At 39.1% G+C, this 17,176-nt stretch overlaps 1 long non-coding RNA gene across 1 annotated transcript; it reads right to left on the reverse strand.

Annotated features, from left to right (window-relative positions):
- Positions 1-8,137: 8,137 nt before the first annotated feature.
- LOC123429592 lies at positions 8,138-8,955 on the reverse strand. Its single transcript, XR_006622709.1, has 2 exons — positions 8,463-8,955; positions 8,138-8,300 (listed from the first exon to the last, which is right to left on the reverse strand). It is a non-coding gene; the product is annotated as an uncharacterized LOC123429592 (long non-coding RNA).
- Between the last annotated feature and the right edge of the window lie 8,221 nt (positions 8,956-17,176).

Genomic DNA, 17,176 nt, shown 5'->3' on the forward strand with positions numbered 1-17,176 from the left:
ACTACGCTCTGCTTGGTGGAAAATAAACGGCACGCCCATTTGGGCCAGCCCATGGGCGGGGACCTGTTTTTTAGTTTTTTAATTATTATTTATCTGTTCTTTTTTGTTTTTTCTATTTCATATAAATCAATAAAAACTTTAGAAATTCAAAAAATTATATTTACATAAATGTTAGCATAGGGACCAGCTATACTACGCTCTGCTCAGTGGAAAATAAACAGCATGCCCATTTGGGCCAGCCCATGGGCGGGGGCCTGATTTTTAGTTTTTAATTATTATTTATCTGTTCCTTTTTATTTTTTCTATTTCATATAAATTAATAAAAACTTTAGAAATTCAAAAAATTAAATTTACATAAATGTTTGATAAAACATAAAATATTTGCAAATTCAAAAATTGTTTGGGATTTTTGTAAAAATATTTGCATATTAAAAGTATCGTAATTTTGGAGAAAACATACGTGAATTAAAAAAAGTCTATCATTTTGAGCAATTTCTTTAACGCAATTAAAAAAGGTTGATAATTAAAAAAATGAATTATTCGCCAATTCACAAGAAAATACTTAAAAATAGTTCGTAATATAAAATATTGTTTGGAATTTTAAAAAATGTTTATAAATAGTAAAAGATGTTTTCGATTTTAAAAATGTTCCCAAATTTGTATAAATGTTCACGAATGATCGAATGTATGCAGTTCAACAGTAATGCTTTCGAGTCTTTCAGATTATATACCTGAGTGAATTTCGAAGAATTAATTGTCAGGGTGGATCGGAATTTTATAGTATATTTTAAAAAATGTTTCTTGAAATTCAGAATAATTCTTTGAGTTACCAAGTTTTTTGCCAACCATGATATTTTTAAAAAAATATGAACATTGTTTCAACTTGTGAATTGTGAATAAAATTAAAAGAAGAAATATTTTCTTGCATCTGTGTACAAATTTTCGAAATCATACGATGAGATATGAACATAATGTGATCATCGCCATTGAAGATGGTGTTTTTTTTCTTCTGTTGCAACGCACAGACCTTTTTGCTAGTAATAGACAATAAGAAGATAAAATAGCCAACTCTTTTCCATGATTGCAACACCCAGAACAACTATCTCTGACCGTAAATAATCTTATAATATCATATAAGATTTCGAGTGGTGTTGTGTAAAAAGACTGCTTGTGGCAGCTTGCATTTTAAACAAGTTCAGTTTGATTGCTCATTTTGTGTTTGTGTTCGCCTCAGGAAAATTAGAAGGAAATCAAATATTCTTTTAGCCTTCTTCTCATTTGTATTTACATTACAACTGCTATTACTTGTGATGATGATAGTTGTAGTTTATATAAATTATCAGTATTTATAACTTATAAGTAACACTACATTGATGTCTCTCTTTGCTTTGCTACCTCTCTTCGAATTTAGGAGGATCTAGGTAATATTTGTTCGATTGATTTTCCTTATCATTAATGCTTTATGGGAACAAAACAATGATCATGTTCTTCCTTTTTCGGGTGCCTTATTTGCTTTTGCCTTTTCATCAATTTTTGTTCCCTCTTTTGAGTTATGACCCGTGTGGATATTTTGTGACCATGATTGTGTATGTCGATCTATAAGCACGCCCTGATTTGGTATGTTGTTGCTCTACCTACAATTGAACAAGAATCTCTTTGTGTAGTTTGTGATCTCTCAACCACCTCTCTACTTTTGAACCTCCTCAATATCAGTATTGTAATTCTAAATCTGATCTATGTGGGTTGCATGTCTCAGCCCCCATTTGGATTTATTCTTGTGATTTGTTTGGTTTATTTTTCTTTTGCGTTCATATTCCTTGTGCTAGAATTATCATATTACTTGGTAAATGCACCTTATCTTTTTTAAGATCATTCAAACGAACTTGTCCTGTGAACCAAGTTAAGAACATCTTTATGAGTTGTACACATATTTCTTGATGAAAATGTGGTCTTTTGTTTTTGGAGGATAGCCAAAACCTTTGATGATAGTGCAGATATCTCATTTTGAAGTAAAATGTTGGTTTTCTTATGTTTTGGAGGAAATTTCCATTGAGCAACACTAAAAATACAATCGCCAGCGCACCCACGGCCCGCTGGTCGTACTACTCTGCTTGCAAATTTCTTCGATTTGGGATCGTACACTTTGTTCGACCACAAGAATTATTGATGGCCTAAGTATATCTTGAGATCATGCCATCCTCCTTATGTAGACCATCTAGACCAACTAAATGCATCTTGCTTTCAAACTCAACACCATCTCAATGCCTTATATGTTTGCCCGCCATTTGCCCTATCTGTTTGCTTGCCAAATGGCGGGCAACGCGCGCCAAGGATATTATGTCGAGTGGCTGCACTTTTGGTTTCGAACTTCATGTCGAGTGGCTGCCTTTTGTGGTCTTATGAACACACTGAAATTGATTATACTTTATAGTCTCAGGCCAATATTAAGCACTGCTATGTCTCCCTCCTATCACAATTAAATTTCATTCATTGTTATCTTGTATACATGCATATGATAAACCTGGATTATTACCGACTTAGCATTATCTGCTTGACCAAAACGTTGAAACTCGCAACCCTCGCGCCTTGGCGCGATCCCGATCTAGCATAGCCTATAGTGATTCGTACTACGACATCACATGTAGCGCCAGTTAATGAGCGAGGCCCGGGCCTCGCGCTTTTGCGACGAGCCAGCATACCATCTTGTCATTTTTCTCTTTCGACTTTAATTCACTTTTTTTTTGTTTTCTGTTTTTTAGTTTCGTTTCTATTTTCTTATATTTTTTATTTCCATTTTCTTGTGCTTTTTTTGTAGTGTTCAACTATGAAAAAATGTTAATCATTTTTTTGAAAAACGTTAAACTTGCACATAGAAAATTTTCATGGTGTACAAGAAAAATATGTAATGTGTATGAAAAAAATATAATTCCAACAAATTATACAATTTTTTAATAAAGTGTAAACATGTATAAAAAGTGTTTCTAATGTCTACGCAAAATGTACAATGCGTTTGAAAAAATGTAGACATGTGTTGAAAAAAGTGTTCATGATATATACAAACACATATTCATGTACATTAAAAAATGTTTCTAATCGAAACATAAATTTGCCAATTTAAGTGTTATTTTACGGGTCGGAATATTATACAGGGTCTGCTAAAGATGCTTTAAGAGTTCTATTTGGTTAGGCACCTGAATTGACACTTGAGTCGGACGAGCCGACTGTTGTCACGCTACTCTTCTTCTATTCTCTCGAATCTATGAAGTAAGACATTGATTTTGCAATAAGATTGGTTATGTCCATTGCATAATAAGCTCCTTTGAAAAGCATTGGCTCACGTGTAATAAGATCGATTATTGTATATATCTCAATCATTTATTATATATGTGCCATTTTTAAAATATATAATTAGAAATTTCTAAAACAAAAGTTTAGAAAAAATATAATAACTATTTAAAATACAAAACGTCTTTAAACTATTTTTATAATTTCTGCCAACATTTTTCTTTAAATAGGAAGTAATGTGTTGTGAAATATATATATTTTAGAATTGTTTTGAAATAATATATATATAAGAAGGAGCGAAACACTGGAAAGCGAATCCTACCAACAGCATTACTATGCTGGTTCATGACAACGCTGCTTCAGGCGAGGCGACGGTCTCAAATTCGGGAGCTCCTACCTGCCGCTCATTGCGGCAGGGAGCTTCAGCGGGCTAATCCTATTTGACGCTGCAGGCTTCGGTTAAAGTGTATTTTTCTTAACTGACGTCTGCATCGGTAGGTAATGGGCCGGCCCAGTAGAAGGTATTCTTTTTGTTGTTCAATTAGGTTTTTTAGGACGGCTTTTTCATTGGTTTCTATCTTTTTCTTTTTTCGTTTCTTTACTTTATTTTTTTATTACCTTTTCATTTAAATATTATTTCTTATAATTTCTTTTCTTTTTTTAAGAAGTGCAGGTTTGTTTTGATTAAATTATTTTTCAAATTCATGAACTAATTTTCAAAATCCGTCAAATTTTTTATTATCGATGTTTTTTTTCAAAATTTTATGATTTTTTTTCAAATTTGTTGAACTTTTTTGGGATGGATAAATTTTTGCAAAAACTATCACCTTTTTTCAGATATGGAACTTTTTTTTCAGTTCAAAGAATTTTCCAATAAATCTGTGAAAAAGTTCACTGGATTTTAGTGTACATTTTTTTAAATTTGATGAACTTTTTTCAAAGTTGTTGAAGCACATTTCCAAATTAGACGAAAACTTATTAAAATCAATGAATTTTCTTCATAAATATAGAAGTTTTTTCAAATTTTGTGAACTTTTTAAAAAAATTCATGAACATTTTATGCAAATCGGTGAACTTTTTTCCAAATTAATGAACTACTTTCAAAATATATGAAATGTTTTTCAAATTGTCTAAACTATTTTTAATAATCCAATGACCTTTTTTCAATTTCGATGAGCTTTTTTCAAGTTTGATAAATTGAAAGAAAACTGATGAACTGTATCTCAAATCCAATGATATTGCTTTCAATTTTGTAAACTTTTTTCAAATCTGATGAACATTTTGTAAATTTCATTGAATTTGAAAAATGGTCGAACGCCCGAAATAGTCGAACGAACAAAATAGTCAAACGCCTGAAACAATCAAAGGAACGGAGCTGTCTAATGGGACCTGAAGAAACAGCCCATAAAGGTTCTCTGCAGGCGCCACCTCCCCTAACGGGCGCAGAAGGCGTCGATTCGGAGGTCTCGCTCCAGCGCCGCATAGGGGGCGCCCCTATTGGACCGAGCCAGTTTTATTTCTTTTTTCTGTTACCTTTTCTCCTCCACTGTTATTTTTATTTAAAGAATAATTTTCAAAAAACGTGAATACATTTTGAAGCGTAAACATTTTTGGAATTTAAAGAATTTTTCTGAAAAGGAAATTTTTAAAAAAAAATTCCAGTCAAATTTGAAAGCGTAAACACATTTTCAAGGACAAACATTTTTCGAATTATGAGAACAATATTTTATAAATAGGCACATTTTTATAAAATATGTACAAAATTGTTTTTCAAATTCTGGAACACTTTTTAAAATCACCAAAAAGTTTCAAATTCTGGAACAGTATTTTCAAATTACCGAGCATTTCTCAAATTCCAGAAAAAATAATAAAAACAGAGCATTTTCCAAATTCCTGAACATTTTTAAAATTCTGAAACATTTTTCAAATTCCGGAGTTTTTTTATAATTCGGGAATGTTTTCTCAAATTGCGGGACATTTATTACAAATCCAGAACAGTTTTTTCAAATTTCAGAACATTTTTTGAAATTCCCGATTATTTTAACAAATTCTGTAACACTTTTAATAATTTCGGAACATTTTTTAAGTTCTGGAACATTTTTTCAAATACCAGCACATTTTTTCAAATTCCGGAACGTTTTTTCTAATTTTCTAGAATATTTTTACAAATTCCGGACCATTTTTTCAAATTTCGAAATACTTGTTAAAATTTGGAAACATTTTTTCGAATACCAGAACATTTTTTCAAACTCCGAAACAATTTTCAAATTCTAAAACATTTTTTTATATTCTAGAACATTTTTTCAAATTCCGTACATTTTCCATAGTACAAACCAAATTTTCAAATTCCAAAACATTTTTTGAAAATTCAGAACAATTTTGAAACAGAAACAAAAAAAGAAACAAAAAAGAATAAAGAAAATAGAAAAAACCGGTTTAGGTAATCTTCTAGAAGGTTCCCAAAAGCAGAAAAAAAAAGGCTGGAAAAAGTTTTCCAAAGCCGGAAACACTGAGACCATTAAATTGGCCGGCCCAATCCTGACGACCGCTCGATCTTCCTATGCGAAGTTGCGGCATTGTAAAGCAACGCGGGTTAAATAGGAATTTTCCTCAAATTTTATTTTAAATCCCAGCTTATTCGCCAAACCAGCGGACACACCCTCTATCCTGGGCTCGACCCATATAATAATTTTCGTGTTTGTGTCTGTATTGTATTCAAAAAATTTATTTCGTGTTTGCTTTTGTACACTCACAGCATGCGCAGTATGTTCACGAGCCGCTGATGCATGCGAATTTGTGATTGTTTACAAAATTCATAACTATTTTTCTTATTTTGTGAACTTCTTTGAATTTGCGAACATTTCAATAGTTCGTGTCTTTTTCAAATTCATGAATATTTTTTGAAATCATGAACTTTTCTCAAATTTGTGGGACTTTTTTTTGAATTTCCTGGTATTTTTCTGCATCTTAAGAAATTCAGAAATGAAAGTATGACCGGTCAATTAGTTCATCCGTCAAGCGCTTCACCCGTGACCTGACTAAGAGAGCAATTAGTTAGCGGACGCTTCTTTGGAAACCTTCTCCGAACAATTACTCCTACGTGTCGTTATTTGACGCATTCTCAGTCACTGTTATGTGTCGCACTTTGAGCATTCCCTTTGGATATTTTTTATATACTTTCTCGTACGTGTTTTCGGCTTTTTAAGTAGATTTTTTCCAGGGATTTTCGATGTTTCAGTTTTCCATCGGTGTTTTTTAGCTTTTGGACGTAAACAAATAAAAAATGCATGAAAAGACATGTTCCTTTTTTTAAAAGCACGTTTTTTTTATTGCACTAGAGACATGGATTTGCTTTCGGAAGAGGCTCATTCGTGCCTCTCAAAAATAGAAAAAAATGTTTTTTTTCCTTTCCTCGAGAGGTGTACAGTTATTTTCACAAGAGGCATGGATTAGCATTTATGATAGGCACGGTCATGCCTTTCAGAAATAAAAAACAAGTATTTTTTTTCTTCGGGAGAGGCACGACAGTGCCTCTCAGAAAAAGGAAGATGTGTTTTTTGCTTTTTTTGCGTGCCTCTCAAAAAAGGGCAAACGTGTTTTCTGCTTTTTTTTCATGAGACTCGCGATTTTCTTCCGTAAAAGGTAGAAGGTAGAATCGTGTCTCTCGGAAATAAATAAAACGTGTTTTCTGTCTTTTTTCTTTCGCAAGAGGCACGATTTTGATTTCGCGAGAGGCACGGCCGTGCCTCTCAAAAAGAAAAAGAAATACTTCTCTGAGAGGCATGATTTTTTCGTTTAGCTTTTTTGTATATTTTTTGTTAAAATCTATCAACATGGAATCAAGTTTTGAAGATATTGATGCGGGAAATACAATTGTTAAAGTGGTTTGAGATTTGAACGAACGAGTTAGAAGATAAAATATTTTAAAAATATAAATCTACGAAGAAAGGAAAAAAACTCTCAGGTTGCAATACAATGTGTCACTTATTGTAACATGAGGAGATGAAAATGATTTTTACAAATGAATACTCATCAATTAGTGATTTCGTTCGGTTGAACACACCGGCGAGCGAGCGACCTCCCATAGTTGGACGGCCAACATGAGTGCGCAAGGAGCGGTGAAAAGGAGCTCTCGGTGATAGTATATCTTCGCTACAAGGGCATGTGCAGTGGTGTTATTTTAGGAGTGCTAGTAGAATAAATTCTGATGTGGAGGAAGGAGAAATCATAAAAAAGATGACCACTTAACGTAATACTTCCTCCGTCTTAAAATTCTTGTCCTAGATTTGTTTAGATATGAATGTATCTAATCAAGTTTTAGTATTTAGATACATCTATTTCTAGACAAAGTTAAGACAAGAATTTTGATACGAAAGGGGTATGTTTCATCATGTTAATAGAAATAGCTCGTTGTTAAAGATAAGACTAAGAGATGATCTATTATAGACATGTTTTTTCGTGATCTTTAAATTACATGCAAGCCTTAAAATAAAGAGTTAAAGATTGTTTTAACAACCATTATACATGTTCTAAACGAACTATAGACACGTCCCAAATATTTGAGCCCAGAATGAGAGTCAAAGAGAGACCAAAAGCTTTTCTTTGGGGCGAAGGCAATGCTTTTTAGCTGACCCACTAGTATGATTTTTTTGTTGCAAAAGAAGAAGACCTAAAGTTTGTTGCAACTGAGCCAAGAATGAGTGAAGCCAACGGATAAGCGGCACGCAAGCAAGGAGCGCCGTCAGAGCACTCGCGACGCAAACAGGTGGCCGTCGACATCTCTCCCATTTCCTTTAAGCCGAGCCACGAAATATCCACCACGCATCAATCATCATCTTTAAACACAGCCCTACAAAAAAATCGCAGAGCACATCTTGTAAAAAGAAATCCCTCCTCCCGTTCGCCTTTCCACGGCAAGAGGAAATATACAAATCTTGATTTTTTAGAAACAAAAAAGGCATCTGAGTCTTGGTCTGTCAGCCGTCTCGTCCAGCTCCCCAGCTCAGCCAGCTGATCTGCAAGCTGAAATCTCCTCAGACGATGAACAAGGTTGTAATTATTATGCAAAAATATGCAGGTTCTGAATTTAAACTTTAAACAAACCTAGCGAAGATCTTTCGTGTACAAAGCTGGAGTATAAAGATGCTGGTTCTGAAGTGTTTGAGGGAATCGGGCACCTGGCATCCATATCTGGTTGGACGGCACGGAGCGATCGGGAAAAAAACAAGACTAAAAACGAGAGCCCGAAGGAGCAGGCATCCTTGTCCCGAGAGGCAGCTTTCAGGCTGTGACTTTTCGATTCCGTCGTGCCGTGTCGCCGTCGGCACCGCCCAATCGGGGAAGAGAAACTTGTGGGCTAGCAATCTCTGCCGCCTACGCACATACCGCAACGGGATATGCAGGTTCGTATATATAATTGCCCGTAGGGGTGGGTCCGTCCTTCGGGCCCCGCCGCGTTTCTGCCTGCCTCCGGCGGATAAGGCCCAGGTGTCGATCATATCGCCGATCAGCACCACCTCGCCGGGAATGGTTTTCAACAGTGCCATTACTGGCGCGCGACGGCGACTCGTCGCTGTCATCACGGGATGAAATTATGGGTTAGTTAGTAGCGTGGAACGCACTGGTGATGATAAACTTATTTATTTACCGAGCGCGCGTGCTGGAGTGCAAAATAGCTGCCAGCCAGAGCCGTCAGTGTATTGCCGTATGCTGGGTAAGTGCAGGGTCGCTCAACGAACGGTGGATGTTTATACTATCTGGTTACAAGAAGAGTAGGTAACGTTTTGTTGCGTACTACTCCTACTCCACAATAATGAGGCGTTGCTGCTTATATTATCGCCACAACACGTGTAGCATGCTCGCACATGCTATCGAAAGAACCAGCCAGAAATGTTGCAGTACGATTACGTAGCGACGACCTACGGAAACGCAGCGGCGATCACTGGACACGCAGCGCTCGGGCAAACACGGATGTGCCGATGATTCGCAGCCGATTCAGTGAACCGGCGGAGGACAGCAGCCAGCCAGCCCCACACACACACACGCACGCTACCATGACGCGGCCGGGGAGAGCGACCGGACGTGGCGCCACCGCGGATGAGTATAAAAGCCCGTGCGTACGATACGCGTCCCGCTGCTGAATTGACCTCAGCTGGCGCCTGACCAGGTCTGGTCTGGTCTGGTCACACGCGCGGGCAGGGCCACAGTCCACGCGCCCGCTCCGGTCCGGGCCTGCGGTGCCACGAGCTGGCGGCAGCGAAACTTCTGCGCGCTCCCCCCGCTCTCCTCCCGGCCAGAGCGCTCGGGCCGGAGCGCCAAAAGCCCACCACAGGCCATCCGGTCGGGTGTGGCCCACGGGCGAGTGACGGCCAATCAAAAGCTGCTGCTGCGGCAGTTTGTCTAATAAAAAAAAAAATGCTGCCGCGCGGCGCAGTGGTAGGGCGGTCCCGCTGGCGAGGGCGTCGCACGCTGCGGATCTACCTGCGGCTGCGCCTTCTTCTTCTTCTCTTGAGGAAATGGGGATGTGCCACTGTACCGTTCCACCATGCAAACCAACCTAGAAACGCCCCGGATTTGGTCAGTGGCTCTGATGGCCCCGACGGGATCCGGGGTTTCCTTTTCTCCTTCGGTTACTCTATTACTTCCACGGTTCCACCTGCCCACCCCACGTACTACGTAGTGTGCGATTTGGGTACCACTACTATTCCAAGTGCAGTTTCCCTGGAATTGGAAAGTGGTATGCATCGTATCCCCTCCTTGCATGGGCGGGCTGGCTGTCATTGATGACGAATCACCTGCCGTGGCGCAAAGTATATATGGGGTGGTCTTCCCGTGGTTTATGTGACCTCACCGGTGAGCTAGCTCCGTGAATGCTGTTTAATTAGGGTTGTTGGGGGTGACGAGCAGAGGCTGCGCTGCACCTGCACAGGTCAAACCATGGAAAATTTGGCCTTGGCCCATAGTGCACCTGCATGCATGTGTTGTTTCTTTTTCTATCTTTGACCGCCATGGTGCATGCACGAGTCGGTTTTATGGTACTGTTGGTGTGACCCGCGTGAGGTTACTCGCATGCTGTTTTCTTTCACCTGTGGGACCCGACGTGAGGAACGTGGCATTTTTTTTTGTTCTCTTAGGCTCTGTTTGGAAAACGTCAGTTTTCATACCCCAAACAAGATAAATTATGTTGTATATTAGAAAACTAGATTAATAAATTATTAAGAACTCGTAATCTACACTATCCTAGATAAAATCAGATTATGAGTTGCTAATGACTCATTATCCTTGTAAAATTGAAGGTAACTAATAAGTTCTGCCGCAGTCACTTTTCTCCTTTTTTTTCTCAGCTCACGCATAGGACAAACATGTCATCATGCAATGTAAAAACTGGATTACAATTTATATAATCTAATCTTTAAACATGTCCACCTATATTATTTTTTATAAATTCGATCATATAATCTATCTTCATAATCCAAATTATCATGATATATTGTCGTTCCAAACAGGGCCTTAGTTCGGTGCATCGTGTCAGGGCATCTTTGAGTTTGTTGGTTTTCATTTTTCGATATAGAAAGGGAGAATAAATCCGTATTTTCTAGTCCTGCATACACATCAAATTGATATGGTTTTAATGTGTGCAACATTTGCGTAGCCAAATGGCTAACAATTTAAACAGTTTCATTTTCCTAACAATGAGCGTACTCTATTTTTAGCCGTTTAAACTATTTTGATCTCCGTATCCAAAAGATACACACAAATTTATATTTTTGTAAGGGTGTTAATTTTGAATGAAAAGAAAATAGCCATGAGAGCTCCTAGTCGAGATCATGTTTGGCACTCGTTGATTGTAATGCGCACATGTTGTGTCGTAGAGTTTGACGCCCATGCTGGTGCGTGTTAGGCTGCTTACAAACTCTTGTTATTGTGATCCATAGATGACACCACACATCTACTTGTGTCATTCTTCATAATGATCATGATGTCGTTGTATTGCTAGTGTTGCCTTGTAGATGTTTCGACATAACCTATATTGTGCCTCCCAACCACCTATTTTCTTAGGCAGATGGCCTTTGCGTTGTGTTGTAACTTGTAGTTATATATGGGAGGTTTTGTGATCACCTTTTTTTACCTCTAGGGATGTATGGTACTTGTGTTCGATTTTCAATGACTAATCTGATCGTAAACCTACAATTCATAGGATCTCAACAAACACATCGTAAAAGAGGATTATATCGGATAGATCACCACGGGAATCGCGACAAATATTGTATTGAAGATCATAGATGGAGAAGAAGTTGTCTTGGTACTAGCTATGGACTCATAGGTCTGTGGTGGACTACTCACACATCATCATGGAGGTAATAAGGTTGATGTAGTTGGCCTCAACGATCGATTCTCTCTCTGGCACGGCACCAGAAAAGGTCTCCAGATGGGATCACGATTCAGCAGAGACTTGCGGCGGCGAAAAAAGTGTTTCTGGTGGCTCTATATTGATTTCCTGATTTTAGAGAATTTATGGAGGTGGAATCAGGTCAGACAAAGCCGCAAGGGGCCCAGAAGGCATCATGGTGCTCATACTTGTCATCTGCGTTGGGTTTTCTGTGAAGAGGACCGGGTAATCGTAGCACAATGCGGGTAAATATTTCCCTCGATTTAGAAACCAAGATTTATCAAACCAATAGGAATATCAATCCTTAACCGTCTTCAGCGGCTGCACACAAAAGAGCAAAGAACTTGCACCCAACGCGGGCAAGAGGGTTGTCAATCCCCTTGATCTCGTTATTTGCAAGAAAATGAGGTGTGCAGATAATTGTAACTTGCAAAATGAAATAAAAGACAAATAATAACAGCGAGGAAATTATATTTATTCTGTATATATAAGTGAATAGACCGTGGCATAGTGTTCTCTAGTGACATCTCTCATGAAAACAACATATGGTGGGTAAACAAATTACTATTCGGAAATTGACAGAACAACGGATAGTTATGCAATTTTCATGGCAATGATCATGTGTATATGGGCATCATGTCCATAAGCAAATAGGCTGGCTCCTGCTTGCACCTACTACCATTACTCCACCCATCGGCCGCTATCCAGCATGCATTTAGAGTATTAAGTAAAGTAGAGCGATGCTTGGAGAACAATAACATGATGTACACAAAGTAAACTCAACCAATATGAATAAACCCCATCATTTTATCCTTAGTGGCAGCAACACAAAGACGCAACTTGTCACCTTCTGTCACTCGGATATAGAAACTCGGGAGGTTGAACCCACTACAACGCACCCCTCTCAGTGAAGAAATACCAAACTACTTGGCCAAAGAAACTGAATAGATCGGATAGAATTACGAAGCTATAATGATCATGCAAATAAGAATCATAATAATTTCACAGAAGACTCAACTATTTTTCATGAATAATCTGAATGTAAATCCACAATTCATCGGATACCAACAAACACGCCATACAAAAGAATTACATCGGATAGATCAAAGCGAAGATGGGATGATCATTGTATTGAAGATCTAGAGAGAAAGATATAGCCATCTAAATACTAACTACAGACCTGTAGGTCTATGGTGAATTACTCACACATCATCACGAGGGAAACAAGGTTGATGGAGAGGCCCTCCGTGATCAATGCCCCCTCCGAGAGGGTGCCAAAACGTAGCTCCAGATGGGGTCGCCATGGAACAAAGACTTGTGGCGGCGAAAAAAATTGTTTCTCTCTTATTTTTAGGGCTTATGGAATATATGTGAATTTATAGGCTAGAGAACAGAGCAAGATGGGTCACCGGGGAGGAACAAGCCATCAGGGTGTATCCACCCCCTGGTCGCGCCGTGTTGGCTTGTGCCTCCCTCGTGTCGCTTCAAGTCTCCTCCCAAAGCTTCCAGGTCTTATTTTGGTCTAAAAAATCATAAAAAGTTTCATGACAATTGGACTTCGTTTGGTACTGAAAACGTGAAAAAAACATAGAAAACAACAACTGACACTTGGCACTGGGTTAATAGGTTAGTGGTCAAAAACAATATAAGTTGATGAATTATGACCCAAAAAGTATCCTAGGATGATAATATATCAGCATGGAACAATCAAAAATTATAAATACATTGGAGACGTATCAAGCAACACCAAGCTTAATTATTGCTCGTCCTCGAGTAGGTAAATGATAAAAACAGAAATTTTGATGTGACATGCTACCCAATATGTAATATTTTGCATATATGCTCATTAGGAAATGATGAGTTAATAAACATAAACATAGTAATAATTATAAGCACAATCAACAAAATCATCAATCCTTCAAAGTATACTATCCTAAAAGAATGTTTACCCCCATTCATTTCATATTAGCCAAGCATGGCTCTGTCTTCACCACATTAATACAAATGTCAAGCACCATAGTGCCCAAGTTAGGCAATGAAATCATTCTTTTTCGAAGTGAATCAACTTGTTATTCTTCACGCAATACATGAGCGTGAGCCATGGACATAGCATAAGGGTGGAATAGAATTTGGTGGTACATATCAAAGGGGTAAAAAGTGGAGAAGATAGTCTCACATCAACTAGACGTACTAACAGACTATGGAGATGTCCATGGGAAGATATCAATGCAAGGAGTAGGGATTTTCATGCAAATGATGCACTAGAGCTATAAGTGTTAGAGCATATATCTCCATATGTGGTTTTGGTAATTGATGACAATTCCTATGGACTAATGGTTGCCTTAAGTTATATTATTAGGATTTGTCCATAGGCACTTCTTGAAGTCCATATGTTGGGTTCAAGGAGTTTATATGATGACCAAGATGGTATTCAAGGTATTATCCAAAGAATGGTCATAGAGACACAAGGTTGATCAAGATCTCAGACAAAGAGTAAATCAAGATGATCAACACACAAAGCGTACAAGATGTACCGAGAGGGATCAAGTGATCCCATGGTATGGTAAGTATTGTCCATTACGTGTTTGTGTACTAACCCATGGTCTTTGTGAGAGTTCTATGTGGGGGTTAGGTGTGCTTCCATGGGCTTGCGTCAAAAGGAAGATCTCATACAACCCATGAAGGATGACGTCAAGTGGTGATCGTCATCAAGATTGTGGTGTGCAAGTTCAAGTGGATCAGCATGAATATATCATGCTTGATGCTTGCCGTCCATTGTGGTGGCAATGGACTTGTGAAGATATGTTGAAGAGCGGCTCACCCATAGTGTGTATGGGGGAGCAATCAACTAGTCTTCATCAAGCCAACGCAATCAAGAAAGGCGGTCCATGTCGAGGAAGCCAAGATCATCGTCATCTAGCTCAATAGGACGAGGTGCAAGGTATAGGTTTGCCCGTGATAGGTTTTCTGTTTTAGGATAGATTATCGTACTGTCAAGGGGTCTCTCAAGTGAGTAGCTTGATCATATCGTTCGCTGAGAGCTCAAACCATTTGCATCCTTGCATCATACTTCTTGGTTCTTGTTTGGTGTTTCTCTTTGTGAGTTTTAGAGCTTATGTTCATCTTCATGACAAGCTCGAGTTCATCTAAAACGAAGTCCATATGCATCTTCTACGATGTTTTCGATGTTGGGAGTTTTTACCGGTCTTATTCGAAGAAGGGTTCTCACTATTTTATTATGGGACTTTTCTCACTTGCTTATTATTGATATTTCTATCAATATTGTGTTATCCCATGTCGTTATCTTTCCAACAAACTTGGTTTCGTTGAATTCGGAGTCCGTATGCGAAAGTTACAACAGTTTCAGTATCCACGATAGTACCGCTCCTGGTGCCATCAGTAGTACCGCTCCTGTAGCGGCAGTACCGCCCCCGGAGAGGTAGTACCGCTCCCTAGCGGTAGTACCGCTCGAGGAGCGGTAGTACCGCTCCGTCAGACTGTTTTTTGCATACTTTTTGGCCTCAGCATGGTTGGTGAACCTACCGAGCGGTAGTACCGCTCCATGAGCGGTAGTACCGCTCTGTGCGGGTTGTGAGGCTTAACGGTTGGATTTTTCCCCGCCTATTAAAGGGGTCTTCTTCCCCATTGAACCTTATCTCTTTAGCTCGTGTTCTTCCCCCATTGTTGACCTTCTTCCCCCATAGTCAACCTTGTTCCTGTTCACCTTCGGAGTCCCCTCACCCTCCTTGACAAAGATGTCCATGAGGGTGAGAGATCGTTTGTGCTTGTTCTTCCTTTTAGCTTTTGACTTGGAGGTAAGTCCAAGTCCTTCCTTTCCTACGACACTCTTTTGAGTGCTTAAGAGATCGTTCAGACTCTTCTCACCTTGTCTGCATGACACAAGGCCCTTCTCAAGTTTCTCCTTTAACTTGGCATTTTCCTCCACAAGATGAACATGCTCACAACAGGGGTTAGTTGCACAAGTATTATCAATTAACACAAAGGGAGGACAAGTAGAGATCTCTTTGGTAAGTTTTGCTTGGAGTTGATCATGAGACTCTTTCAGAGAGAAATGAACACCTTTCGAGGCTTTGTGGGCCTTGTCAAGTATGTCAAACTCTTCTTTGAGTCTGTCACGGCCAACCTCAAGAGCATACTTTTCGGATTTAAGCATGCGAGTAAGAACAACATCATGATCTAGTTTCTTTTGCATTTTAGCGCAGTCATCGTTATATGACTCCTCAAGAGCCAAACGAAGAGTGCGCTCCTCTTCTAGAGTGCTAGATAATTCGGCAATTTCATCGGCATAGTCACGGCTATGTCCATGAAGCTCGGAGATGGTCTCCTCATGAGACTCAATGAGGTCAGTGGCCTCACCCAGTTGTTCCAAGAGAGCAACAAAATGCTTCTTGGTTTCTCCCTTAATAGTGCATAGAAACTTATCAAGATCATGCTCATTAAGTTCTCCAACATCACTATCTTCTACACAATTTAACAATGAAGGAGCAGAAGTAATGTTGGTCTTAATGATAGAAGTTACCTGATTGGTACCTTTTGCCATGAGGCACTTGGTGATGTGGTTCTCGTTGGGGGCGTTGAAGAGAGACACCTTCTGGGAAGGGGTAGTGGCTATAGCAACAGTTGCCGTTGCCACTGTATCATCATCATCATCATCATCAGAAGGATACTCCTCCAGGGCCACCATTCCTTTTGGGTGAGGTTTCTTCACAAAGTTGTTCTTGATTGGAAATGATTTGGTTTTGTCTTTGCGAATGAGCTTGCCTCCATTGTCTTCTCTCTTCTCATAGGGACATTCTGCCACGAAGTGACTCACGTTGCCACAGTTATAACATGTCCTTACTCGTTGTTTGGGTTTGAAACCACTTGAGTTGTTCTTGTTGAAGGTTGGTCTTGAGTTCCTTTTATTTCCCCAGAATTGCCTTGATGCAAGAGCCATGTGCTCATGATAGGCATACTTTGTGTCTTCCGGACAGCTCTCCTCTTCCTCATCTTCTTCTTCTTCTTCAAGCATTACTCTTGCTTTCAACGCAAGTTTGGGTGAAGTGGTTTTTGATCGGACACGAGCAAGTGCATTGTCGGCTGTTTCATTCATGATTGACATTGCAATGAACTCATCCAACACTTCACTGGAAGACAAGGAGTGAAAGTCTGGCCGCTGACGAATGACAGATGACATGGCTTTGTTGAAAGGCATGATGGCTTTGAGAAACTTGCGCTTGACCCAAGTGTCATCCACATCCTTACTTCCATGGTCCTTTAGTGCCACAGCAATAGCAGTCACCCTCCGATAGAGATCACGAGGGTCCTCTTCTTCCTTCATCACAAACTCATCGGCCTGATCAAGTATCACTTCATAGTTGGATCGTTGGATACTTGAGCTTCCCTTATACAACACCATAATATGCTCCCAACAATCCTTGGCCAATGTGAAGGGACGTAAGTGGGGAAGATCTTTAGGTGGCACAACAGACTGAAGGATAA

Source organism: Hordeum vulgare, chromosome 2H (assembly GCF_904849725.1).
Source record: "Hordeum vulgare subsp. vulgare chromosome 2H, MorexV3_pseudomolecules_assembly, whole genome shotgun sequence".
NCBI lineage: Eukaryota > Viridiplantae > Streptophyta > Magnoliopsida > Poales > Poaceae > Hordeum > Hordeum vulgare.